Source organism: Tympanuchus pallidicinctus, unplaced genomic scaffold (assembly GCF_026119805.1).
Source record: "Tympanuchus pallidicinctus isolate F22 unplaced genomic scaffold, pur_lepc_1.0 scaffold28, whole genome shotgun sequence".
NCBI classification, from domain to species: Eukaryota; Metazoa; Chordata; class Aves; order Galliformes; family Phasianidae; genus Tympanuchus; species Tympanuchus pallidicinctus.
The window spans coordinates 7,114,255-7,141,255 of NW_026294745.1; the positions used below are offsets into that span (position 1 = coordinate 7,114,255).

The 27,001-nt window shown below is 43.9% G+C and overlaps 1 long non-coding RNA gene across 3 annotated transcripts in view; it reads right to left on the reverse strand.

Annotated features, from left to right (window-relative positions):
• Window positions 1–1,728: 1,728 nt before the first annotated feature.
• LOC128084669 (uncharacterized) overlaps window positions 1,729–27,001 on the reverse strand; it is a 78,519-nt gene continuing 53,246 nt past the window's right edge. For all 3 annotated transcript variants that reach the window (XR_008208643.1, XR_008208641.1, XR_008208642.1), the window contains exons 2-6: window positions 17,166–17,229; window positions 16,147–16,203; window positions 12,310–12,386; window positions 3,974–4,137; window positions 1,729–2,131 (exon numbers count right to left, since the gene is read on the reverse strand). This is a non-coding gene — a long non-coding RNA (uncharacterized LOC128084669). The remainder of the gene's footprint in view (window positions 2,132–3,973; window positions 4,138–12,309; window positions 12,387–16,146; window positions 16,204–17,165; window positions 17,230–27,001) is intronic.

A 27,001-nucleotide genomic window follows, 5' to 3' on the forward strand; every position in this document is an offset into this window, starting at 1 on the left:
AACAGCCAGCTCATACTAACCTGGAAATTAGCTAGCTTCCTGAAGAATTATAGAATCACGGAATGGCCAGGGTTGAAAGGGACCTCAAGAATCATGAATATCCAACCGCCGCCACATGCAGGGCCACCAACCTCCCTATTTAATACCAGACCAGGCTGCCCAGGGCCCCATCCAACCTGGCCTTGAACACCCCAGGGATGGGGCATCCATAACCTCTCTGAATAGCTGTTCCAGCATCAAGGGAAGGATTAAAGGAAAGGCATTAAAGTTAACACCAGCTATATTAACTAAAAATATGCGTACAAAAAGGTCAGAGTTATAACTGTTATGGAAATCATACTGTAAAATCATACTTTGACTTTACATGTGAAGTGTAGTCCTTCACTGTAAAGGCCTGTAAAGTATCAGGTCTCGCACGTCTTTAGGCTGGAATGGGTTGAAGGGGAAGTTACGAAGTACAGCCTTGGAGTTCACAAAGATTTGCTGTGGAAGAGGATTTGAGGTCAACAAGAGTAGGACAAATAGTGCAGACGCCTGATCACTTTCTTTCTGGAAGGAGTTAACAACCACTTCTAAGACAAAACAGCTGGGCACTCTCTCCAAACTGCCAGACTGCAAATAGGCAGAGGCAACATATAGAAAAGGAGAAGGGAAGCAGCATTCTACCTCCTTTTCTTTATAAAATTTACACTTGATCTGTTCTGGCCATTCTAACTAGTTTGCCTGTCTACACAAGGGCTATGAAAGGAAGGATTCAAAAATCAGTTAACTGAATCAGTGCTGTCATCACACAAGCCACAGACTGCAGCAGCAGTAGTTGACACATGGGAAGCAACTAGGGAATTTTCTGCTAGAGCTATTCCTTTGCTTTTGTGGGAGTCTTTGTTTCAGTGGTGGGGCCTGGGTGGGAACTAGGGGAAGGGAAGAAAAAGCAGCAGACTCAGATGCCTCTAGCAGTAAGTTCCAGTCCTGCCCAACAGACAGAAAGATGCAGCCTGCTTTTCCAGTCTTGGATCTCTTCTGAGCAGAGTGTGCCATTCACACCAGATTGTGCAACAGCAGGTTAGGATGCGTACGAAGAAAGGAGAAATGTCAGTTCATGGTGCAAACTCTGACCTGGCTGTCTTCAAGGCACGGATCACACTGGTGAGATATATATATGTGCTAGAATTTGTCACACACTCCTTGTGCACTCACCCTTTCCTGACAAGGTCTGTCAAGCTCCTCCTGTGCTTTGTGTGCATACGCACAACAGTTTATGAGTGCTCTTGTCCTGTTTCATTCCTTTGGAAGCAGCAAAGGTGAGAGGGAACTCCACTGTTTTAGAGATCATTTAGCTTGTTCTCCTAAACTCCTTTAAAGGTATTTTCCAAACCTCCTGACTACTGTGAACACTTTCTAGAGAGGCGTTTTAATTTCTCTTTGTTGAGTTCAAGTGCCTACCTACCCCCTATTATGCTTTTGCACTGCACAGTACTGTTCTGCAAAATACTTTACTACAGAAGACTTCCGACCAAAAGCCCTGATCAGTACCTGATCTGAAGTACAACTGCGATGAAAGTAAAACAACAGCTTTCAGAAGGATCACTCCTTCTGTCAGAATCAGCCCAACAGTGGCTCACATATGGTGGTCTGTGGGGCACATCCTCTCAGTAGCGTGGCCCTTTTACACCCTAAGAACCAGTGGGGCAACATTCTTGAGCAACAAAAGGAGGCATGACACAGTGGCACATAAAGCAAACTTGTTAAACTTCTTCCCCCAACTGCTTTCCGCTGGGATCTGGTTTTATCTTACCTCCAATGCCAGTACCTTGCTTTTACCATCCACATCTCCTCAATTCATTGTTACAATTCCACTTTGTTTTGTATTAGGCAAGTTAAAGAAGCTTTGTTTCAATGTCAAAGGCCTTTTTTTTTTTTTTTTTCCCCCCTATATTTTCACAGTTGACTTTTCAGTTTTTTTGGTTTAAACAAGAGATGACAGACAAGAGGTTGCTTGTGCTCTGAAAACATGCACTTGGAAATTCTAGTGCTCAAAGGAAGCTGTTGAAGATCAGACCATAAATGTTGTTGCTGTATTCGGAGAGCCAGAAGATGAACTGGATTCCATTCCCAGTGATTTCAGTCTTCCCTGAAAAGAAAATACAGACAATGTCAGTACTGAAATACAAGAGCAGACTAAAAGGCCAGGCTACTTCTTGCTCTTTAACAAGATCTTTAACAAGTGCCTTCCACCACTCCTCAGTAGAGTTGATCCTACTGAGACATTCAGAAAGACAGTGTTTTGACAGCCTGCTCTCAAGTTATGCAGTGCACCAGCACAGATAAGAGATCTCTTAATACTGTAATGTTACCTGGCTAGGTAGTAGCAAAAGGCAAAACTTCTCCAAGCCTTCTTAACCAATAGACCTAGTCCTATATGTTCCTTTATTGGCTTTTTCCACCAGCCTCATTTAAGGATTGAGAAAGGACAGAACTAAAGTGCATTTCTTGTATAAAAAGCAAAGCCTGGCAGTATCTGCCGTTGGAGAGCATTAAGTTCTTCAGACAGCACTTGGGTATTTAAGCAAAAGATCCGCAAACACATGAACATATGTACAAGTAAGTGATGAAGCCTGTGACAAAAGCCAAAAAAGTTCAAGCTGTGCTGCCCTATGAAGGAGGCCTGTTTGGGAACAGACAGGCAACATTCCATCTAAATTAGGACTGCCCTTATGCTGATAAGGGACTAAACATTTACGAAACATGGGTTGGTTAAAAAAATTTCAGGAAGGGTCTTTTATATCTATACACCTTTGGTCATTCATTCAGTTTTTTGTGCCTTGATGCCTGCTACAGCTAAAGCATTCCAAAAGGTAGCTGAGGGGATAGCTGTTCTAGAAATACCCATAGCAGTAAGGAGAGTTAGCAAACTTGTATCAGGCTGCTCTAGGCTTTATCCAATCAAGTTTAGAAAATCTCTTAAGTATGAAGCTTTTATACACAATGACACTACTACAAGGGGAGCCAACAATGTAATTACATGTAGGCACACTGACTGGAGAGGCCCAGGGGTCCCGAGATGAAGAAAGACAATTGGTTACTGGCTGGGCCTTATGTTTGTTTCCCAAGGTCTGTGCAAACCATGCTGCCAAGCATATGTGGTGTGCACATTAGATAATACTTAGGAAAAGTTTTCCCTCTAGAGGCTCATTCTGCGCTCATGGTTTCTGCTGCTATGCATCCAGCCAGCTTTCCTTCTTCAGCTCCGGAATTGTAACTGGAATTGTGCAAAAGTCAGCCCACATTAAGAGGCTTCAAGGGATCATCCTTTTGTTCAGGAGTGGCTCTACGTGATGCTAAAAGCAGAAGCAAGGAATGGATCCTGAGCATCAGGTGTGACTCACAGCAGTGAGTGAGAGAGGTCTGAGAAGCTCCACAGTGCTGAAAGTAACATTCACCTCTTCTCTAAGAAAGCTGAATCTCAGCTTATTTATTTACTTTTACAATTTAAGATACAGGGAAATCCACACTCAGAAAGTAACAGTAGGAAGAATTCAGCTACTGCCACCATATCTGCATCCCCTGTGCTTTTAAGAATATGGGAGGGCTCAGCTTTCCTCTGATAAATGAGTGAAGGGAGAAGCCAGGGATTGCACACGCATTCAGATGCTGCAGTATGTTCTCCTTAGCTCTTAGTTATAACACTTAGTTATAGTATGGCTTAGAGCCAAATACAACTTGAGCCATTCCTTCTCCTCCCCCACTGAAGAATGATCTCTAAGCTCTAGACCCTCATCTCCACCCAAAATGACTGCCCTGGTTTATTTTATTCTTTTTTTCATTGTTTCCTTTTTAATCACTTCTAAGCTAAGCTTTTGTTTGCCAAGTTTTCAGCCTGGAGCAAATTTTTACAGTCAGGTTATAACCTTCTATCCTCTCCCTTGAAAAAAGGTGTTTTAATGGATATGCTGCTGTCCCACCCATTATTTACCTTGCTGCTGGGAGGCAGGAGAGATGATGGCAAGCTTTTAAATTTCAGCATCTTAAAATTCTGTTTTGCAGACATGGGCACACATCTGGTTAAACCATTTCCCTCATGTCTTGGCTCAAAATCCTTGGCTGAGGCATCTCATGGCAGCAGATGTGTCTAGAGAGCTGAGGGAGAAAATCAGGAGACAAAGCGGTTAGGTTTCTCAGAAAGGGAACAGTTGTGGGCTAGAATACAACAAAATGCCGGGACTGGAGAGATGGGTCTGTCAGCATGTTACAGAGTTTCAACTACTCAGGATAGGCTGATATTAACTAACACTTGAGAAGCCCTCTTCTAAAGGGCAGGCTAAAAAGGCAGAAGACTGCTGAAGCCAGTGCCTTCCACTGAAGGGAGAAATGAGAGTCTGAAAACACACTATAACCTGGAGCCACACAGGGATTTGGACACTTCTCAGGGATTTCAGTTTCCACATTTAGAACTCAGTAAAAGCCTGAAAATCCTTGCTCAACTGCCAATGAATTCCCAACACCATTTTGAAGCCAGGGAGGCTCTGGAGAAGACATTTCAAAGCAAGCAGCTTCATCTCCTCAACTGCTTGTTTTAACAGTACTATCCACTCCACTGTCCTCACCCAGAGCGTGCCTAGAAGAGTTATCTGTGGTCTAAGATGGGGCACAGGGCCACAAACAGGAGAGAAATAAGGTATATCTGATGGGAAATTCCCTGTGGATGTGTCAGACCAGGGCTGAAAGTCCTTCACTGGTTTAGAGATGTTTCTTGTACAGGAACTGGTGCCCAAATTGCTCTGGGTTAAGATCTTTCATTATTTTTGTCACTTCTCTTACACTCCTCCCACAAGATCAGTATCACTCCCTCTCCTCGAGAAGTGTTCCATGTTAAGAAGATGTTTTATTGTATAACTTGATACCTTCACACACACTGATACTGGCAACAAGTGATATGAGAAGACAAGGCTGTTCACACACCAAGAAAGTTGAAATGGAAAGTTTTAGAATTCACGCTCACTGATTCTTTTTGCTAAACTAATATATTGGTTCTTAGCTAATACACTGATCCCTACTGCTAACCAGCCTATATCATGCTAGGCTTTAGACTACTCTGTGCACAGATCTTCTAGAAAGGCTACTGACTGAGAAGAATGAACAGCGTTTACCATAACATAAAGGCCAATCCTGGTACAAAGCATTCTCTGCAAAGAGGGAAGCTGGACCCAGAACTAACTTTGAAGTTGATGTCAAACTTCAGGTGTGAATAGCCATACAGAAGATGTTGCATCACATGCTCTGAGAAGGTTTAGAGACAAGAAAACCATAGAATAAAATACATCTCTATTGTCTCTTGTCTTCCCCTTTAAGTTAGAATCTAAGCGAGGGAAAGAAGGGCAGCTTCTTGCTACAGGCTAGCTTTTATAGAATCACAGAATCATAGAATTACATGGTTGGAAAGGACCTACAGGATCATCTAGTCCAACTGTTCTCCCACCATCGTTACTACCGCAAGCTAGTAAACCTTATCTCAGAGCAGAAATTTCAGTGTCATATTAACTCCCACTGGTGCAGGGATGCACAGAAACTGTGGACAGAAAGGTACTTTCTCCTTGCTCCAAGGCTGGTCAGCTCAGTCTATAATCTTAGACTGAAATTTTTACATGCTGTTTTAAAGATTGCCTTTATACACCCCATAGTCACTGTTGCACTTTGTTCCAGGGCTTCATTAGCCTTAGTCCTAAGTCATACTGTAGTTAAAAATCTTGACATTTTGTCCCTTATGCCCTGGATATGGAGAATAAATTATACCCATCATCCTTGTATTACTTGTATTGCCCCTCAAGCCCTTTACTACTTCAAGATGCTATCATACTTCTCCCTCATTCTTGTTTAAGAGCTTCAGGCTCTTTCTGGTCTTCTCATCTAAACTTCCCAGATCCTCTTCTCATACCTTAAGGCAAACACCAGGCTTTCTGCCTCAGCAGAGAATGGCACAGGAATACATGGAAGGGTTGATTTAAAGAAACTGCTTCTCCCTCCACTCTCAGTGCCCCACAGATGTGCCAAGATCTGAAACTGCACTAATTTTACTTTGTCAGACTTATTAAGGAAACAATTACATGGGTCTCTGCCTTTGGGTCCTCCATTCAAAGCCTCTAATGCTTCAAAGATGCATGCACTTGATTAGCTTAGAGCTGCTCACTCCAACACGATGAGTGAGCTACAAAGACGGAAGGCTGAGATAAGCATGTTCTTGTGAGGGTTGCTGGAGAATAGCAGACAATCACAGGCCTTATTTCTCCTATCAGGTGAAAAATTTTACAAACCATGGAAACTTGCAATTTTGCCTCTTGTCTAAAGTCTGCATTTTCCCTGGAATATTTATGCTTTTCCTACATTTCCTTCAGTGATGATCTAATCAAGCAGAATTCTTTTGATATTAACCAGAAGAACAGGGGAACACTTTTATGGTTCATATTACCAATGGGAATGTCAGCAAGACTGACAGGACTACCTTTGGAATTGCCACATATTAATCAGAGCTCGGCTAACATGGTAGGGCTGGGGTGGAGCTCGTTTTGCTTTGCACACGGGAGATGGCTTGTTTGAGAGTTGGGAAACTGAGGGCGGTGGAGTTCCCTCTCCATCTGATTCAGAGATCTCGAACAGCTGCCCTGGCAGCCCTCAGATATCTCTTCCCATCCGTGTCTATTTCTTTGCTTTCATCATATCTTCCCATTATTAAACTGTCACATACTACACTCTGCATTGAGCTAGGAGGGCTTGCATAACCAAGTGTAAGCTCACAGTCCTGACTTGGTGACACAGGGAGTGACAAGCTGCTCCTACAGGCCACACTCTGCTGTGGGAGGCCAGAGATAATTGCTCTGAGCCCTGGGACAGGGTTCCAGGAAAGAGAGCCTGGTTCCAAAAACAGAGGCATGTTAGACTTGCAGAAGCAGCTAGGATACAAAGTAGGCATATCTAGCCAAGTGAGCAAACAAAACCAAAGTCATTTTTCTCTCCTTAAAATTTTGCACTGTTGTCACCCAGCACAGACAAATGGCTAAACACAACTGGTAATGGAATAATTAAATCAAACATTAAAAAGGCAACAAAGGTAAAAATATAGCTGCACCATCACTATCCCCAAAAAAGCAGCATGTATTTGTCATGAGTAACTCTGTGGAGTAATGGGATGCAGCACTGAGCAGACCTGGGCCCCTGCATAGTGCTTGAACAGGGGAAGGAGCATTGCTCTTGCAGTACAGAACACTGAATACAGAAAAGCAAAAATGTTGGCATTCATTTCTAAATCTGTCCTGCCTGGCTGGCTAAAGAATTAAAGCTAGAATATAAAGTGCTAAAGGGACAAAATCATACCCAATCCATACAGTTTCCTCTGCTTTGATACACACAGAGAATGTGTAATTCCACGCACTTCAAGCATTGCACTCATGCATAGAAGGGCCTGCAAAACAAGGCCCTTGAAGTCTCAGTAGAAATTGTAAAATGGAGTTCCTAGGTCATAAACCAGGATCTTGCATCAACCATTTACCATTTATTTGCAGGAATAGGATTAACTGAAAATTCAACAGCTATTCCATAACTTCTCACATTGCATATGGAAAAACCTATCAACTGGTGTCTCAAAGAACAGGTGTGAAATTCCTACTTCTCAACTTATTCCTCTGATGAAGGAACATCTCAGAAAACACACTTTTTCACAAGTCTGATTTGCACAGGTCTGGCTTCCAAAATCTAATTCCCTCTATCGATGCAATCTTCTTCACATTAAGCAGAGAACAGTCTTCTCTTTAGAAAGAAGGCTGTGGGTTCTCCTTGAGGCAGCTTGCTCCATGAAGGTCTACCCAAGAGATAAATGAAAAGCGAAAAAAAGTCAACATAAAATAGAGACTCAACCTAGCAAAACTGCTGCTGATATTCAGGAGCAGAAACCACATGCCTCTTTTGCCTCAATAATTTCCAAACCATAAATGATGTTTAATGTGGAAAAAGTCATAAGCGTACAAAAGTTACTTCTAAAACTAAAAACACAGCGTTTCTTACTTTTATGGCTTTGGTAAATTAAGTGTTTTGTATTCTGGCATTATGCTTGCCATTCTGAAGAACCTTTTTGCTAGGTGAAAAACAATGGCACTGCATGTGAGCATGTCTACTGGCTCTGCAGTGTCCTTCCAGGAAGAGTACCCTTCCATATTCTGGCACAGACTATTTCTGTTGACTGCTCAGCAAAATGGAGCATGTTGTCCTTCCACTAGTGGTATATCACAAGAAAATTAAACAATACTAGGAGGAATTTAAATTTCGCTGTCCATTACGTTCTTCTATACTCTCAGTTTTAGCTATCTTCCAGTTACATGTTCCCTACTGTCTGTCCAACCCAGCAAGAGACAGTGCATGAAAAATTACACACAAATCAGAAGCAGCTCCCATAAACAAAGCATACTGAAGCATTTCTAAGGGACACAAGAGCGGAAAAAAAAAAGGATGCTTTGCTGTCCTCTTCATTGCTGTTCAACTGCAGACATTTTAAGTGTGTTCTGCGTTCCAAAACTATATTTAAAATAAAGCTTTTAAAGTAAACAGCTTGCACTGTGTGCCAAGATTGCTGTAATGCCAAAACAGAAAATACTGCTTGTCTGGCACATGCATCACGTTCCAAGCAGGAAATCCAACAAAACATTTAACACAGCAGACATTATTTGATAGTCTCAACTATGACGCCCACTTGGCACTGGCAGTAAGTAGTCTTCCACAAACTGTATCCAAAAATGATGCTTGCCTAACTTGTTATCATGCAAAACATTAATGGGAGCAGTTTTCTCTTTTGAAGTCCATTGGAACTAGAAACGTAGGCTGAAAATGCCTGGTACATATCCATGCAGAAAGCTGAGAACCACCCTTTTACGACTGAAGCACACAAAATAACACTGGGAAGCAGAGCTCCTCAGTCTTTTCTGTTCTGTCACATCGACACACAGTGCTGAAAAATTCCAATGGGACCTAAAGTTATTGGGAATAGAGAGAAGTCAAATATTTTATATATTTATTTGACTAGCTGGAAGAAGTCAGCAAGCCTGTAGCTGCCTGGTCAGACCTCTGAAGACAACTACTGGCTCATCTGCAGGCCACAGTTTTTAACTAATGCTATCTGAGCCATTTTCTGTTTTTCTCACTGCTTTACTGTTCAGGTTATGTAATCCCGAAGCTTTTTTTTTTTTTCTCTCAAAGGTTCCTTTTCTCATTCTGCATCAGTGTGAGGCATGGGATCACATTTTCACCAGTTGTGAAAGAGAGCTGTATTAACCAAATGCACTGACTTCAATAAAGCAGGGATAGGTAATATTAAAGCTGCTACAAAACTACATTTCTATTCATAAACACATATATGAATCCTAACAGCAGATACTTAGGACAAACAGCCTTACTATCAGCACTTGAAAAATTATAGTTTGCCTAGGCAAAGGAGGGCTGCTGAAAGAAATCCACAGCTGAAAATAATATATTGTCATCATGACAATTTAAGTGTACTCCTCAGAAATTTCCTGAAGCCTTGACCTACTCACAGAAAAACCATGATGCCTACAAATGGATCCATTGAGCATGCCCTGATAGCTGTTTTCATCATCTCTAACAACAAGTGACTCAGTTTTCCTTTTTTCTTCTTGCACCTCACTCGGTGAATTGAACAGGTTTTCAATGGTTCACGGCCAAGCCTAGCCCTCTCTGAAAACACATTTTAGTTCTGCTGTTGCAGCATTTCTTCCAGGACAGGCGCCCAGAAAAGAGCTTTGGAAACCAGTGTTTACTATTCTGGAGTAGAATAATTTCTGGAAAAACACCATAACCATCCATAAGTTTTGTTTTTTGTTTTTTAAATCAATCACTGTTAAGACAGTCCTGCACTTCTGATACGCCAGCATTTTACATGCACCTCTTTGGGAGTCCAACCCACACATTAGTTACAGCTCTCTGGAGTATGCACTGCCTTGCATCTGGTGCTGCTCAGATAAATGCAGTATTCTTCCCAGGACAATCAATTGGGAAGTTGTTATTAACACATTCCTCAAAGCCACATAGTTAGAACTAAAGTATTTCTCAGGAAACATATTCCTTAATTTACCCATTGCAGCATACCTGGTCTTTCCTGATAGTTGGAACTGGGAAGACCAAAATCCTTTGCATCCCGTCACACATTTGAATCCTGAACAGGCAATAGAATTGAGTGTGCCCCATAATAGCTCATGAAGTTCTCTGTTTTTTATTGTCAAGATATTCTGCTACTGACTTTATAAAGTTTTTTTCCCCAACGTAAACAACTTCGCCATCATATTACTGACTGCTGCTACTCCTAGGTCAGAGTCTGTAAACATGGCGAAGTATCACATACCAGATGCAACACGAATTAGCTTGATCTTCATGTGAATTATGTGGCATTCTTCATCAGTGTTTTTGGTTTACTCTCTTGTCATCCAATGCTGCTCTTGCTTCTTCTCCTTTTACAATGGGTCTACATCTTGAGACCATTACGCCCCTAGTAATCCAGGCATGGCTTCCATGCTCATACCTGGTGCTTGTTTGTAATCATCTTTCCTGATTTTCCTATCCTTTTCCCAAAAGGCTAAGGCACTTTTTTTTTTTTTTCTCTGTTTGTTTTTTAATTAGCTATAATATTTATCTTCCTCCTATTTATTCAAAACTCACCAATGTGCCACAGAGGTGTAAGACGCCACCTCTGTCTGTGGCAACAGCAACAATTCCTGAGCTGCTGTGGAAACACAAGTATTGCTGAAAGAGCTCTCTGGGCAACTCCTGGGTCCACACCTGCAGCCTGGGGCATACCACCTGAACCTGCTGTCATGGTCTAAGGCAGAAGATGGAGTGCAATCCTCTAGACTTCAGTACTGAGAACCCTGACACAACTATTTTCTTAAATGTGTTTATTTCTGCTAGACTGTGCTTCCAAATGTGCTTTTAGAAACAGTTAGGAATTAAGAACTCAGTGGTAAGTTATTTAAGTGGATGAAAAGCCTCACCACTGTAATGCCGCACCTTCTTTCTCACCTGTGTTCACTGAGCTTCAGCTTTAAACTACCAAATATAACACACCTATTTTGTTCTGGTTGGATCATTTCATTATAAAAGCTGCACTCTCTAAATAAATTTCAAAAGGTTACAGTAAGATTTGCCTTCTTTTCAGTAAATTAAACATACTATTAAATGGATGCTAAGATTGAGTTGGGCTTACCAAGTGCAGAATTCTCTGGCTCAAAACACAACACACAGACCAAGGGAGAACAGGCATTGATACAACTTAGCATCAATAAAAACATGGGAATTATTTCTACCAGTCAATAGTGAGAGAACAATCAGGTTATAAAGCAGTAAGGAGATAGTCTCAAGCCCCAAATTTCTGAAAAGATGGAAACAATCCTTACAATCCTCAGACCAGACTTGAAGCTTTCTAGTAAAGAAGAACAAAGCTTTGTCCTGTTGTCACATGAAAAAATTTTGGTGACTAAGTAAGCCTGAGTATCTTGTTAACAAGACCTACAATCTTGAAAGTTGACCCTTTGCAGTAAGAAGTGTGACACCGAAACAAACTCTTGAAGGAAAAAAAAGGCTGCACATCCCAAGCACTGTAACCTGAATAAAGATGCTTTCTAAAGGGACAAAGCTGCTTGTGCACAGGTGCCTTCTACAATTGCTGCTCCTTGCGTCAGTGTGTAAAGTGCAAGACAAAACACTGCTGGGAGCTGGGCAACAAGGGAGGTGGAAGTGAAAGGCTGGTCCGCTCAGCCTCTCTATTTCACAACAGTTCCTGAAAATTTCTGAGTTCCAGGAGAGCTGCCCAACTTCCTCTGAGCCACTGCCTTTGAGCTGCATTTGCAACACTAGCAGCCTGTGTATTTCAGGAATGCGAAAAACTGGCACAGTGAGGTTTATGATTCAGCCAAGATGATGTGTTGGGACATGACTGAAGTTAATTAAAAGGAGCTTAAGACAGACAGACAAAAAAAAAAAAAGTTTGCAAGACTCCTTAAAGAGCCAATTAATTATTATTTGTGGCTGCACACGCCAGCTGGGCCACAACATGGAATCTCCCCAGCCTCACCTCACAGCCTTTATAGAAAGCCAAAAAAAATCCCCACCAAATGCAGGTCAGCCTTCAGGAGCTCTGGGCCAGTATCTTTGCACTGGAGCTGGGTAAAACTTCACTAAAATCAGCAGAGTGGCATTGTTTACAACCACAGATTTAGGCTAGGTCTTAATGGTGAACACAAAGCAAGAAATAAGCAGCACCTCCAGCAACAAGTCAAAACGCATGGGCTACTCCAGAGCTGGATCGCCTGGTGACATTCATTGTTCGTGTGCGTGGCCTGGAAAAGGAAGGAATGCCTGGAGTCAGTGTGGGAGGAGAGAAAGATGGGAATAATTTAATCCTCTCTCTAATGCATGATAGTGATCATTTTCAGAGCTGCAAGAGGCACCCACATGAAGTGAAGCAGTTTTACACACTTCCAGCCTAGTTTCCTGTAAGGATTTCCTGTAAGGAATTCAGTAAGAATTCCTCTGAATTCACAAAGATTCTAAATCAGTACATGTAAATTCTGAGTCCCGGCTCTGCAGCCGCAAATCTTCCATCATCTCCCCATGATGGGAAAGCAGTGGTGACAGAGCAGCGTGAGCAGTGCCTCCAGTGAGCAGTGCCCCAGCCTGTCCCAGGAGCAATTATCCCAGCATGGGCAGGAGCTAGCCTGGCCGCAGCCCCGCCTGGCTGGAGTGTGCAGCCCTGTGCTTTACACAAAGGCAACAGGCAGAGCCACATGGCCCAAACAAGCTTCCTGAGCAAGACTTAGCAAAATTTGCAGTTGTCCTCTTCAGAAGGAACAAAGCCTACTGCACCCTGAGTTACTGACAAGTATGTTCAACAAAAGGCTGAGGTGTTAACAGTGGGGACTTTTTACTTCGACTCACTGTCACCTCAGTGACTTACTGCGATTGCAGTCTACGTGTGACCGGCACGGCTGCTCCCAGCCCAGCAAGGAGCCTCCTACCGCTGCAGGCCCTACACCTGCTCACACAGCCCTGCCTGCACGTAGACTTTGGCAGCCCCTGTGGCATTTGCTGGGGTGGGGGTGGGAAGACCATGGTGTCATTTACACACAGGTTGAACAAACCAGGTGCAATCAGTTTGGGTTTGGCTGAAAAATCCTCCACCCTGTACAAGCTATTTAACTCCTGCAATGCCAAAGCTTTGCGCATGCCCAAGGCAATGAAAACCTTAGTCTGCAGAGAAGAATTCTCTGGGTCATTGTTCCTCAAGGCACCACAGAAGAGGATAAGGTCCTATTAAAGACCTGTTGCCTAAAGACAGATAGCCAGTTCTCCAGATACTATGCTCTGAAAAATCAGTCTAATCTAAACTATGAAAACATATAGTAAATATAGCAAAGTCAATTGTTGCGCAGGCTGCCCAGAAAAGTGGACATCCCACCCCTGGAGGTGCCCAAGGCTAGGAGGGATGGGGCCTTGGGCAGCCTGATCTGGTGGTGGCAAGCCTGTCTGCTCTCCAGAGGCTGCAACAGCACTTCTGGTGCTGTCCTGGTGACAGAGTGAATGGCCAGCAGGGAGCTGAGGAACGGCTTAAAGATCTAATGCTTGGTTATGCTCCATGCAGGTGAGGGCACTTCACCTGTAGATGATGAGTAACACCAAGGGGTGGTATGGGGACTGCTGGGGGAAGCAGTGGGAGCAGTGCTCTGGACTACGCCTGGACACTGGTACATGTCCAGTCCATCTCCATCCCGCCCTTAACACAAGACCATTGGGTCCCAGTTATCTTTAGGCTGCAAGCTGCTTCCTGGAACATCCACCTTTTGCCTTCCCACTCCCCAAGCTGGCTGGCAGGATCTATGCATCTTGTGTCTCTTAGGAAGGGAGATTTTGGGATGCAGTCTGTAGGGGCTGGACAGTGATCCACACCTGAGCTCAGTGTCCATGAAGTCCACTGAGTGTTGCTTATGTCCAGTCTATTATGCTGCTTGAAATTGATACTACAATGAAACCCATATGGGAAACCATTAACTGCAGATCACATGGGCCAAGAAGGACATGTTTGCAGAAAGCCCTGGAACAGTAAATTTTATTTGAGTTTCTGTCTCCAGTTGTTCTTCTAGCTCTTTCAAAAGGCTATGTATGAAGCAGGGGAGGAACCTGGGGGGAACTCCGGACTGAAAGTAGCTTAACACCTTGCTGGATCCTCGCCAAATACATTTTCACATTAAGAACTCTAAACTAGCTGGAAAAATACTTCTCTCGACCCCTGAGGGGTCAGTGAGATACCCAAGCGCAGATGCAAGACAGAGCTAAGATCTGACATGAAAAGCCAGGGTTGCTCACCTCATTCAGGAGCTGAAGCCCAGAGAAAGGGGCACAGCTTCCAGGAATGGACAAAGACTGCAAACCCTGCAACAAAGGCTACTTTTCAGCAGCACATAAAGGAAGGAGGGCCCAGCTCTGCCCCTCCAGCCAGACTCCACCCCTCGCAGCGTGGAGGCCTTCGCAGAGCGCCAGCCACATCTAATCAGGTCTGACAGACAAGACAAGGCAGACGGCCACCCGCCATAGGCACCCCCGCCCCTGCTCACCCGCAGGCTTTCCCCCAGCCCTAGGGATGCTGCCTCAGTGGAACTGCTCACACCAGCCCCATGGCGCCACTGCTGCCCCCTGGCCCTCACCCACTCTGATCAGCATGCACCCGGCCGAAGCCCCACGACCTGCAGTTTAGGGAACAGCCCAGTGTTGATCAAACAGGAACTGGGGCAAATCCTCAACGATACACGTTTCCCATCGGACAGAAAAAAATCCAAACTTTCAAAGAGTTCATTTAAGCATCTCTGGGACAAACAAGCCAGTGTTGGAGGCATAGAACAACTCAAAGGAGTCAGACCTGTTTCATAAAAGCAGGGAAGACTGAGTATTTCCTAAAACTGCCTCTCCTTCACTTCTTAGATCAGGGTTCAGTATGCACCAGAGCAGGGTGAGAATCTAGAACGGAAAGTTGAATAAGCAGTGCTTAAAAGCGAGGAGGCAGGAACTCGCCAAAGCAAAGATGAGGAGGAGAGAGAGAGGGGGGGAGCAGAGGCTCTTTTTTGAAGTGTGAGTACCACTTTAGTGTGCAGTAGACAGAAAACTGGTTGGAAGCCCCATGATTCGAGCAAGACACTCAGCCCTGGGAGCCAGAAAAAGAAAGGATTTGGCAGAAATTCCTCTGCAAAGCAAAGAATCATTTCTGCAGCAGAATATTCAGCTTGGCCTTGCTGCAAACCAACCTTGCCAGCTACTTGATCATGCCATCAGAATATTAGCACTCAACTCCTCTGCTCTAATGAAGCCATGAATCTCTTCTATCCACTCCTATCTTCCATTTGGCCTCTTTTAGTCAGTTCCTCACAGTCCCAGTCTTCCTGCAGTGCCCTGGGGCCATCCCAGTGCTCAGGGAACTAACAGCAGCCTGCCTGCCAGTCTCCTGGATGCCAGCTGCCCACCTTCACTCCTCCCACATTTGCTCTTTGGGCACTGTTGTCCAGTCCCTGTCACACTCCTTCCATCAAGAGGCTACAGCTCACAGCACATGGACGAGAGAAAAAAATCACTGCTCTGGAACCACTCAGATTAAAGACAGAGAGGCCAAGCACCTAAGAGCCAATTTTGGGAAGCTTTGGCACCATGCAGGAAGTTGAGACAATCTGATGCACTGCTGAACACACTGTATCAGTTTATCTTTACTCATCCTCTCTGGGACCAGCTGTGCACAGCACACATCATGCTGCAGTGGTATTAAGCCAAGGCAGCTGGAATGTTTGCAAGGAAACATAGCAGATACAGCACTATTATTGCACCACATTAATTTTTTCACTGCCTTGCAATATGGAAGAAGACAGAGTCAGTACTGGGCAGCTGGACTGTGTGGCACCCACATATCACAATACAGTAGAACTGCACCCATCCATACTACAGGGACTCTGCTTGCATCAAGGGCTAGTGGTGCCAGCATAAGCCACAAAGGCAGTCGGAGAGCTTTGCACACCTGGACTTGAAGAAGAAAACACCACTTCAAATAAGAAGACAAGATACCTAAAAACTTCAATGAAAAAGTGACATCCACGCCCTGATTTTCTGAATGTGTGCCTCCTGAAATAATAAAAAAAAAATAAAGCAGGTCAATTTTAGCTTTTAAGGACATTTTCCAGGGCACACCAACACATTAAAGCATCTCTAGTCACCACATCTCAAAGAAACAGAAGTATCCTTTCTAGAAAAATTATACTCAATTGCTTAGGAGCATGTGTATACTTCTCCCAAAACGGTACAGAAAAGATAAAGCTACACTAGAGCTGTAGTCCTGTTTCAACATGTCAACTAGTAAGACTGTCGATCCTAGCCTAGCTGTGAAGCTAGTGGTAGAGAAGCTGAAAATTTAGAGCTGAAAAGTAACTACCTTGGAAACTTCTTGTTAATGAACAAATGATTGTGTAAAATGTTTACTAGCATTCACAATTCCATTTTAATTATTCCCTCTGTTGAAAAGAAACATAAACATACCCAAATTCACTTGGAAGAGAATTAGGGAATTCTAAAATATGAGACAGAAGCAAAGTTCACTTTGGATCTGATGCTTTCCACACTGGGTTTGAATTTTCACAGAAACAGCCCCTCCACCAATGGTTCTGTTTCTAGACTTTCTGTTCAATAACTCCTGCTGCACACCAGACCCTGCACTCTTCCCCCTTCAAAAGCAGCATTTACATAAGGAAGGCTCTGTACCCACTACACAAGGTGGGTGACACCAGCAGCCGTAGAGGGATGTACATAAAATGAGTTTTGACTATGGCTAAAGAGAATGACTGAGACACAGAAAAATAAGTTCAAATTGTGTTGTTGGCTATTCTGAATTCAAACAGGTCTGTATTTTGGGGTCTGTGCCTAATTTCTGCAGTCTAGCTGGGTTCTCATCCTGTCCTTCTACATACTTGTTCTGGCCATGTGAATAAGGCTCCTGAAAAGCACCAGGTTTCTGCAGAGGTTGTTTGTTCACTTGAACTCCTCTTGCAAAAATAAGGATAACAAAAAGGGAAGAAGATTGGGTGACTCACGATTTACTTTCCAGCAGGATACAACTATGGCAGGAGGCAGCCTGGTGAATGCCATCAGGGAGACCTATGGGGAGAAACAAAAAGTATAGAGAAATTCAACAGAAAAATAGCAAGAAGGAAAGTTTCCAGATAGTAGTGGAGTGAGGAAAAACTTTGCAGACACATCCTGGAAGGGAAAAAACAGAAGTTTAATTCCTAGGCACAACACAATAAGGACCCAGAAGGCTGACAGCTGTAGTGATGAGCGAGGAAAGAGAGTGCAGGAGACAGAACTGGACCCAGTGATGTTGTGCTGGAGCCTGTTGTAGTTAGTCTCTGCTGCATTACTGGGGACATCACTCTATCTTTCTACAAGCTTACAACATCTGGGAATCTTCCCCACTAAAATTCCTGTGACTGCACAAAAGAGCACTGTGATGAAGGCGAGCCACAAAGCAGCTATTTGGAGGTAAAACAACTGAAAAGGTGTGATGAATATAAGCATCAAAAGATTCCAAATAGATCCTGAGCTTTGGGACAGGGACAATCTGAGAAGAAAAGGGTTCTGTAGACAAAAGGAAGGCCCTGGAAAGAGAAAATAGAAGTTCTTTGATCTGAAATTCTGCTTTATTTTAAAACAGACATATTGCAACAGAGATGTGTGTGCACACAAACAAGTCAAGTATCCACATGTATACAATTGGTTCTGGATATTCCTTCTTCCTTTAATTGGTCCCAGGTGAAGCATCAACAATCACATCTGGAAATTTTTATACAAATGGCAAGAAAGCCAATGACTTAGGTCACAAATATTTCACGCTCTTTCTTTGCCAGAAACACAGGACAAATGTGGTTTACATCTGCCTCCCTATAAATACTCACACTTGCAAGATACTCTGCTGTGGCTAATACCTCTGTTTCCACAATCAGAACTGATCAGCATACCACCCTTCTCACCAGGCTTGAGTTTGGTCAGACCTGCAAATCTGGACACTGGGTGACACCTGCAGTCCAGGTCAACTTCTCATTAGGATACATATCAAGAAATGGCACAGACATCCTAGGTGACTTGTAGATACAATGCACAGAATCAAATTACATGGATAAGCATTTTTAAAGGCTGCTGCAACCTCAGCCTTCCAGTCTCTCCATGAGACCACAGGAGAGGCACACCCAGTTTCTGCCAAATGTGCAAACTCAGCTTAGCATGCAGCAGCTCACCTTCCAAAGGAAAAAACACCAGTACCCTTCAATTCCCCACCCTTCCTGCCTCAGCCACTAGCAGGCTTGCTGAAGAAAGGTGGTGCTGGCAGCAGCCATAATGTTTAGCTGCTCATATTCAAGAAGAGATTGTTATGCCCCTTGTCCATGATATACCAAATCACCTAACTAGTTCTGCCTGGTCTATACTGGTGCTGCAAAATGGTGCTGCAAAATGCTAAACAAATTCAACACATCTCATTAAAAATGGCCTCGCTTTCAGGCATCAAAGACTGGATTCAGATAAGTCTTAACAGTAGCACTTTTTCCTAGCAGTAATTGTACTCAGCTTCATTTTGGGAGGAAGATTCAGAGAGAGCACAGTGTCCTCAATACTGTCATTATATGGGTGCTGCCCTGGCCAAAGACACAGCTTTATTACTGTCTGTGATACCTGCATTCTGAGGAATACAGAAATGCATTTCTTTTTTCTTTAGTACTACCTGGTTCCCAGAAAAAGCACAAGATCTTCTGCTCTTTGCGTTTCTGAAATGTCCTGCTGGTGTAGATGCTGGTGTTAGATCACCACAAGAAACGCTGATTTAGAAGAACTGCAAGCTCTGCTGGAACCAGTGGAGTGCAGAAGGAAGGCACAATTGGGCAGGAACAGCTTACACACTTCTAAGGAGCCAATTCTGATCAATCATAGAATCATCCAACCTTGGTGATTCTATGATTCTATGATTATACCTGTGGTAACTTTGTATTGCTGAAGGGGTAAAGAGACTACAGACACTGCCTAACAAGATTTACCTACCTCTGAATGGCCAGTGTTATGCTTCAAGCAACCAGAACTTGTAATGGACAAAAGTGAAAACACCTACTTTTTTTGGTTTGTTTCATCTGTGGCATGCATCTGGGGTGACTGGTTATATTTTCTCTCCCTAGAGTTTTAAACCAAACTGCTAAGTTCTACGTATGTTCAAGCAAGAGCAGCCCTCTCAAATAGAAATGCCAAGCAAGATGCACATTCACTTGAAAAAATTAACACTTTTTAATGCAATATTTAATTAACACATACAATTTACCACGTCTCACTGCTGCAAGAAAAAGCTGAATATCTTTTTTTTTTTTTTTTTTTAAAGGATTAAAGAAGTTTGATTAAAGTTAGTATCTTCAGATAACTAATTCATTACATTTTCAGAGCATTCCATTAGCCAGGCTAAAATACGTGATGCCACTGCGACCTGTCCTAGTCACTCAAGTTAAGAACATGTACAGCCTCCATAAACTGCTATCTCATTAGCCTTATTTGTTCTGGAGTTTTCCTTTGGAATCCCTACACAGGTCACGGCTAGGAGAAGATCACTGAGCTGATCAGTGAATTGTTGAAAAAGAAAAAACATCATGAATTGTTCAGACCATGCCATTCAGTTCTAGCCCTCCAGGAGCTTTCTTGAAGCCCAGGCCAAGCTGGCCATTGCTACAGGACAGAGGTAGCTCAAAGGACTACGAAACTGAGTCAAGTGAGAGCACAATGTTTGGAATCCTCATTCTGAGTACTGATGGACACTGCTGTGCTCTGATTTATTCTCTGTAACCTTTTTAAGGGCACACATTAAAATGACCTCTCCACGTTTCTCCACCAGTGCTCATCTGGTATGCAACAGGTGTGAGGCTGTTGCTGTTCTTAACATCTTTTAAATGTTCTACCAGATGAAAAAATGAATTCCCTTTGTTCCTCGGAGATGGAGTTTCTTTCATTTCCTGCGTAAGGATGCAGTCCACACTTTCAGTAGAGGGAACAGATGATGTAGGCCTAGAGGCTAAGGGTGCATTTGCATGGCGTGGGTTATCAAGTGTTTCTGCACTATTAATCGTTTATACCCATTGGGCTGTACATGTCTGGTAACAGGAGTACATCTCCGGGGGTGTTCTCTGTTTTGCAAGAGGTCAAGAGATGAAAACCATGCTTTCAAATCCCTTTGCTCTCAAGCCCATGGATACAGTCTCCTTAAAAATCCAAGCTGAATGAAAGGACCCTGATTTTGGCTTATTTGCATATGTGATTATGTAAATCATCCTACCAGCTCTTATCCCATGGCAGCAGACCTGCCATGCTAGGCTGCAGAAGAGCCTCCAGGTCTGTGCCACAGTGGAGAAGACTGGATTATAGAAATGGACACATGCCTGAGAACAGGTCCTAGCTGCATATTCACAGCTCATCAGCAGGCATATGGATTTAACCCTTCACTGTCAGAGAGGTAGGGTAGAAGAAAGCATTGCAGCAACCATGGAGAATGCTTAGATATAACAGATGTCTTTGTTTGAATATGTTTAAGGACAAACAGCAGAAGCATTCCATGTCTGCTGTCTGCAAGAGGGTTAATGATCTTACACCACCAGCTTCAGCATGAAGTCCCCAGAAATCAAAACGGTGAAAGATTTCCAGTCCCAGGATCATCACAGGATGAAATGTCCCATTCACATACCACTGCCACCTCATGGTGAGGGTGCACTGTCTGCTTATGCCGCAGCAGCATGCACACTGGCTGACTTGTAAGATGTCCATTCTGCATCGCTGCCGAGCTCCTTTACATTCCACTGCTACCTTCAGGCCTCCACCCTTTCAGCTGCCACCCTACACATGTAGGGCTCACAACGCTAACTGTACTGCCCAGTTGTCCAGGATGCCACAGCCCAGTACCTCCCTGCTTTTTTACAGTAGACTTCACAGACACATCAATGCAGCAGCACTCCTACAGTTAATGCAACCCCAGACCAGAATATCCAAGCATCTGTAGGAAGTGGAAAATTTTTAATGCTGTGAGGAAAGTGCTGCATGGACAATAGAAACAGAGAAACCAGGCTCCATCAAGTGGAAGTAGAAGCACTGTTCAGGGACACATGGAAAGTGCTGAGTAGTCACAAGATGTATTTTGCAAGCTCTAAATGATCTCTTACTAGGGCTGATAACACACTTTTCACAAAAAGAGCGTGAAAAATAACAAAAGGAAAACATAATTGCCATTTCTGGAGAACGTGGCCCTTATGAACCAATCATCTCCCAAGGACTCATTTTAAACCAGCAATAACTCCAAGGGATTCAAGAAACACTCTGAAGCAAAACTAAGTATCTGGATTTCTCTTGGTTCTGAGAACTAAACTCAGACTAGTTTTGGCCAAGACTTCCTCAGCTTTTAAAGTCAATATGGCCCAAACTAAACTTTCCAAATCAGGTGGATTTGGCTGAGTTTTCTTTGGAGGGATTTTGCACATGTTTTGTTAATCCTGCCGGGACTAGGAACACAAGGGGAATTTCACCAACACTGTATATCGATCAAAACCACTAACATCTCTTCAAGTGATGATGTTTTTACCCACCCTGGGTCAGTTACCCTAACCTACTCTTTGTAAACATCTGAAAAAGCAAACTGACATGCAGTAGCCGACACATGATAATTCCAACTAAACTTCCTACTGCAAGCAGGAACCAGGTGGGAACAAACAGTGGAGGTCAAAAATCAAAATTGGTAAAACGGCAGTGTTAAATTTAGCCCTAAGAGTCCCAGAGGACCTCACTTTGAATATCTGCAGTTTGAAATGTAAAAACTAAAATTTCTTCACTTGCAGGATTCCACATTCTCCTTACTTAAACTTCAGCTTTGATGCTCCTCAAAGGCAAGAACAAATGTACAAAGCTAGAGCATCTGGATCATATCTGTGCTCTAATCCTGCAGTTCAGATGCCAGCTTCCTTTTCCCTGGTAGAAATCCATCTGCAAATTCATGCTCAGAAAATGGAGATCAAGCAAACATCAGCTTTTTTTCACTGTTTCAGAATTAATACCAGGGTTTATCTGTGGGGTTACTTGCACCCCAGCTGCATTGCTTTAGCTATGGCACCATACTGATTCTGTGGTCAGAGGGATGACACCAACAGAACAACATCCATATAGCTCCAGCAAGAACTGTTCTGGCAACTTCTAAGATGATTACTAATCTTCCACTCATTTGTGTTGGTTTCCTCACAGTGGAATTCAGAGTATGTGGTACTGGAGTCTAAACAGACTTAGAGGCCTGCACATGACTGCCAGTCACAGCCACTCCAGAGAGAGAAAGCAATGAGAAAGAAGGAAGCCAGCTGTGGGAAGGAACATTCATATGGACAAAGCCATCCAGATGAGTGCTATATGGAGGAGCAGGGCTTTGAGTTCAATGCATCCTTAGAAACAGAGCCTGGAAACAAGAAGTGCTTGGATGTGCTCAGCAATAGCACTATGAGCTAGCTGCTGGTAAGAACCAACAGTGGCAGCATTCGCACATCCTGTTTCTCTTTCCTCCATTTTGAATGCCCCTGACAGACCTGTGCCTTTAAGGTATCAAAACCTACATGCAGACCATCTCTCTTCTCTTAGGTCTCTTCAGGAATGGACATGGACCTCCCCTGTTACCCCTGTTGTAAGTGAATCTCACTATTGCTCGCAATCAGGATCTGACAAGCAGGTGGGACTGCTGCTGTACCCAACAGAGATTGTGCACAGCACTCCAGATCGCCATCTGGAAAGGTAGCTGCTGACTGCTGGAGGCCTCCGTTTCCATAGATAGGACTAAGGCAGCTCCTGTCAGACTGACCAAGAGCTTCATGCCCTAATAGTAAGGCAATCTTCTACTCCTCTGTTCTTCTTCCTGCCCCTCCCTGGGGGTCCTGTGGCACCAGATAAAACAGCCCAAAGTCACAGCATGCTTTGTCTGGAAGCTGTTGTAGCATCCATATTGCCCTGTCCCCAGCCCAAGCCATCAGTCCATTGCTGATGTAAGGCATTCAAGCCCAAGCCAGCCCAAGGTTACACTCCAGTAAATTCTTCCTATCCCTGACTGGCTGTCTCCCACGTGGCAACACATAGCACTGTTCATCGACTACTGGCCCAGCCCAAAATTGTTTTTATTAGAAAACACTGAGGCAAGCCTTTCCAAGTCTCAGAAGAATCATCTTGTAAAGATTTGGGCTTGAGATGCCAAATGATTTCTGCTTTGGCAGAGTCTGCACATTCATTTTTTATTGGTCACAAACGCTTTCCAGATGCTGGCATGCTGGCTGCAGATTGCAACTCTGGGGACTTGGCTTCCAGCCCTAGTCACTTTGTTAAACTCTTGACCTGCTGTGGGTTAAAAGAAGCAGGGAATGAGACTGAGTCACCATGAGGGCACTGCTAAGAGAGAATGCACTGCACAGCAGAGACCCATTTCAGAAGTTTTCTGTGCTCAGTTGGCATGGAAAACATTTAAGGTGGTCCACAGCAATCCAGTACTGCTGCCAGAGATGGCGAGAAGTACATGCAGCACAACGCCAGTCTGAGGTTTAGGAGCAGAGACAGAAAAGTTATCCTACTGCTAGATTTTCCACACTTCAGCCCATGCACTTTCCATCTTCTTATTCCCCTCTACACAATTGGATTCCTCATCCCTGCTCCAAGACTAAAGTGATCCTCTGAGCCAGAGCCATGTGCAACATCAGAATGAAAGCTGAAGCCAGGAAACCTTCCTTGGGTTCAGGTTTCATGACAAGCCTGAAACTTGTTCATGAGGGAGGTTTGCATATCTTTGGGGGGGGGGGGGGGGGGGGGGGAAGGGTTTCTGGATTTTGAGTTGTTACAGGATGTCCCAAATAAGGGAGAAAAGAGAAGTTAACAAGCAGAAGGAAATACAATTTTAATAGAGCTGTTTGATACTTTTTTCACTGGAAAAAATTCCCTTTGAAAACCACAGCTGTTAGAAATAATTGTTGTCGCCCCCCCCCCCCCCCCCCAGTGTAGGGGATTTTTTAAACTAACATTTTGCATTTTTTTTATATACTTCTCAACTGAAAGTCTTCTGCAGTAGATAACTTCCTTTAATCTCAGTTTTCAAGAAGAAAAGGTTCTCTCAGAATCCCAGTTCAAAGAGAACTCTACGAGCTGAAACAAAATTTTTCATTCTGCCTTGAAATATCCAGCCAAAATAAGTGTTTCAGAGAAGTACTTCCATTCAGATGTTCTGAACAGGAAAGAAAATGGTTCCTGGCTAGCTCTGCTGACCTAGACACAATTCTGTCCTCTTCTGGCTGGGCTTTCAGCCACGCAGCTTTGAGAGGCAAGTTCCTGGGCATGGCCCCTGCCCAGGACATCACCTCAAGCTCTCATCACTGCTCTCCCCATTTCTGTAACAGAATGCTGCCTGAAGCACAGCCCTGAAAGCTCCAGGTCTCTCCGCAAGACACAGATAATGAACTGCACTGCTGCGGATGCCAGACAGGACAGTGGACAACAGTGCAAGGTGCAGACAAGTGCTGGAGACTCACAGAAATGAAGCAACTCCCCTGCTCCTCACAAAAATAATCTGGTGGTGCCAGTAGTTGCTGATACTTTGCTACTGCTTCAGCTGCAGGAAAACTGGGCAGAGGTCAGACTTGCTGCCATCCATCCTTGCAGTTGGAGTCGGAGATTTTCAAGCCACAGGATTCTCAGGGATGTGAGGGGCCTCACTGCTCCTTTTACTAGTTAATCTCTAAGCTACCTTCAGACCTTCTTGAAAGCTCAACACCATCCATGGGCAATCAGGACCTCAGAGAAGAGAGGGCTACTACAGAGTCTTCAGCAACACGGGGAGGAGAGAGTGGGCCAGCACTCCTCCAACCTTCAGCAGCCACTCCAGACACAAGCCAAAGGCAGGGGATACAGCAGGTGAGCTGCTGTCTGTCTTTTTGTACTAATTCTCCCCAGAAAAGACCGGCTTACAGCAATCCTGCCTGATGATCTGTTCAGCATACAGAAAGCTCAGTGCTCCTGAGGGGCACTGGGGAAGGTTTTATCACATGGAGCTGGTCCGGTGATACTAGTTAAATCAACACAGTAGAACTGGGGGCTTTCTTGAGTAAGTGTTGGCACTTGAGACAAATCATACCTCACAGCACAGGCAGGTGTGCTTCCTCACCTCTAGAGAGCCCTGCCAAACTCGTTTCACTTGTGATACTAAGGCCAATTCCAGCACAGCTTACAGAGATTAATAAAATAGTGGAGCAATCCAGAGTAAACCCAAAGCCTTTCAGGCTCAGCCAAGTGGAAATCCAGCCTGACTCCCCACTCAAAACCAAACTGAGAAGAAGAAAGTTTTACATAATAATCTATCCAATGTTACAGCAGACAGGGTTTCTCCAAGGACATTATGTAATGTCTCGTAAGGGCTTTTAGACGAATTATCAGGCAACTTGCACAATTACTAAAGAGAAGAAGAGAAAAACAGGTGAGCAGTGGGTGTGAGAATACACATCTCTGCCTGTTGTGCATGAGCAGCAGCAGAAGTAACTCAGAATCAGTGAGATACCACTGGAGATAAGCTTATGCTACAGATCTTAGATGGAGAGCTGATAGGCTGCAAAACTGCTTAGATCTGACATTTGGTCCAAGCGTCTTCCCCTGAGCACAAGGGAGAACCCCTACACAGTGCTCTGCAGAGGGACAGATGCCCTGATGTAGGTTTTCTGCCCTCTTGTATCTTTACACCTTTAGACCAGAAAGCACTGTCCTAGGACCAATCACTTGTGCTGCATGGACACAAAGCAGAGCCCTTGGCTTTTTCCTCTCCTATCATCCAAGGTAGGAATGATGAAAACAGACCAGATGAACTCATGCTGCATAGATGCTGACGTTTACTCATGTGCCACTGAGAACTGCTGGGACACAGGATGAGGACATGCAAACACCACTGTACATGAGTTCTCTTAAACTCATTTCCAAGCAAGAGGGGCAAAGAAAAACAACAAAAAACATTCGTTTTGGGAGTCTGTTCTAGAACGTCTCCTCTGATGGAGAAGACCCTCTTAATTACTAGCCTAAAGTTACTACTGGCTAGATGGTACTAATCTGTTCTTGTGTTACCACTGTTGCCTTTAGTTTAAGCTGTTCATAGAATCCTTAAGAGTTGGAAGGGATCTCTGAAGGCCATCTAGTCCAACTGCTCTGCAATGAAAAAGGACACCACAGCTAGATCAGGCTACCCAGAGCCTTATCCAGCCTCACCTTGAGTCCCCAGGGAGAGAGCATCAACCACACCGCTGGGCAACCTGCTACAGTGCCCCACCGCCCCCCCTGTGATAGGTTTTTTCCTTATATCTAACCTAAAACTACCCTATTTGAGCTTGAAACCATTTCTATCACTACAGACCCTGCTCAAGAGTCTGTCCCCTTCTTTCCTGTAGCTTCCCTTTAGATATTGACAGGCTGCTATCAGGTCACCTTGCAGCTTTCTCTTCTCCAGGCTGAACAGCCCCAGCTCTGTCAGCCTGTCACCACAGGAGAGGTGTTCCACTCATAGATCATTTTGCCCTCTTTCCTTGATCATTTACACCCCCCTCTCCCCCGCCCTTATAGAGATTCTCTCAACCTTTCATTTTACCATACAAATTGAGCACAGACTTACCTGATGGCTTTTATATTTACTTTTGCCATAGGCTAGTCTGTATTTGCCCAGTTCCTGTATCTGAGTGGGGAGCTTTGTTTTTACATTAGCACTGTCCTTTTCGCATGGCACTGAAAAGGTACATCATACATTCCTCAAATGAATGAATGCTCTATTGCTATACTGAGTGCTTTGCAATAGAACAAACACAGGAAGAGAAAT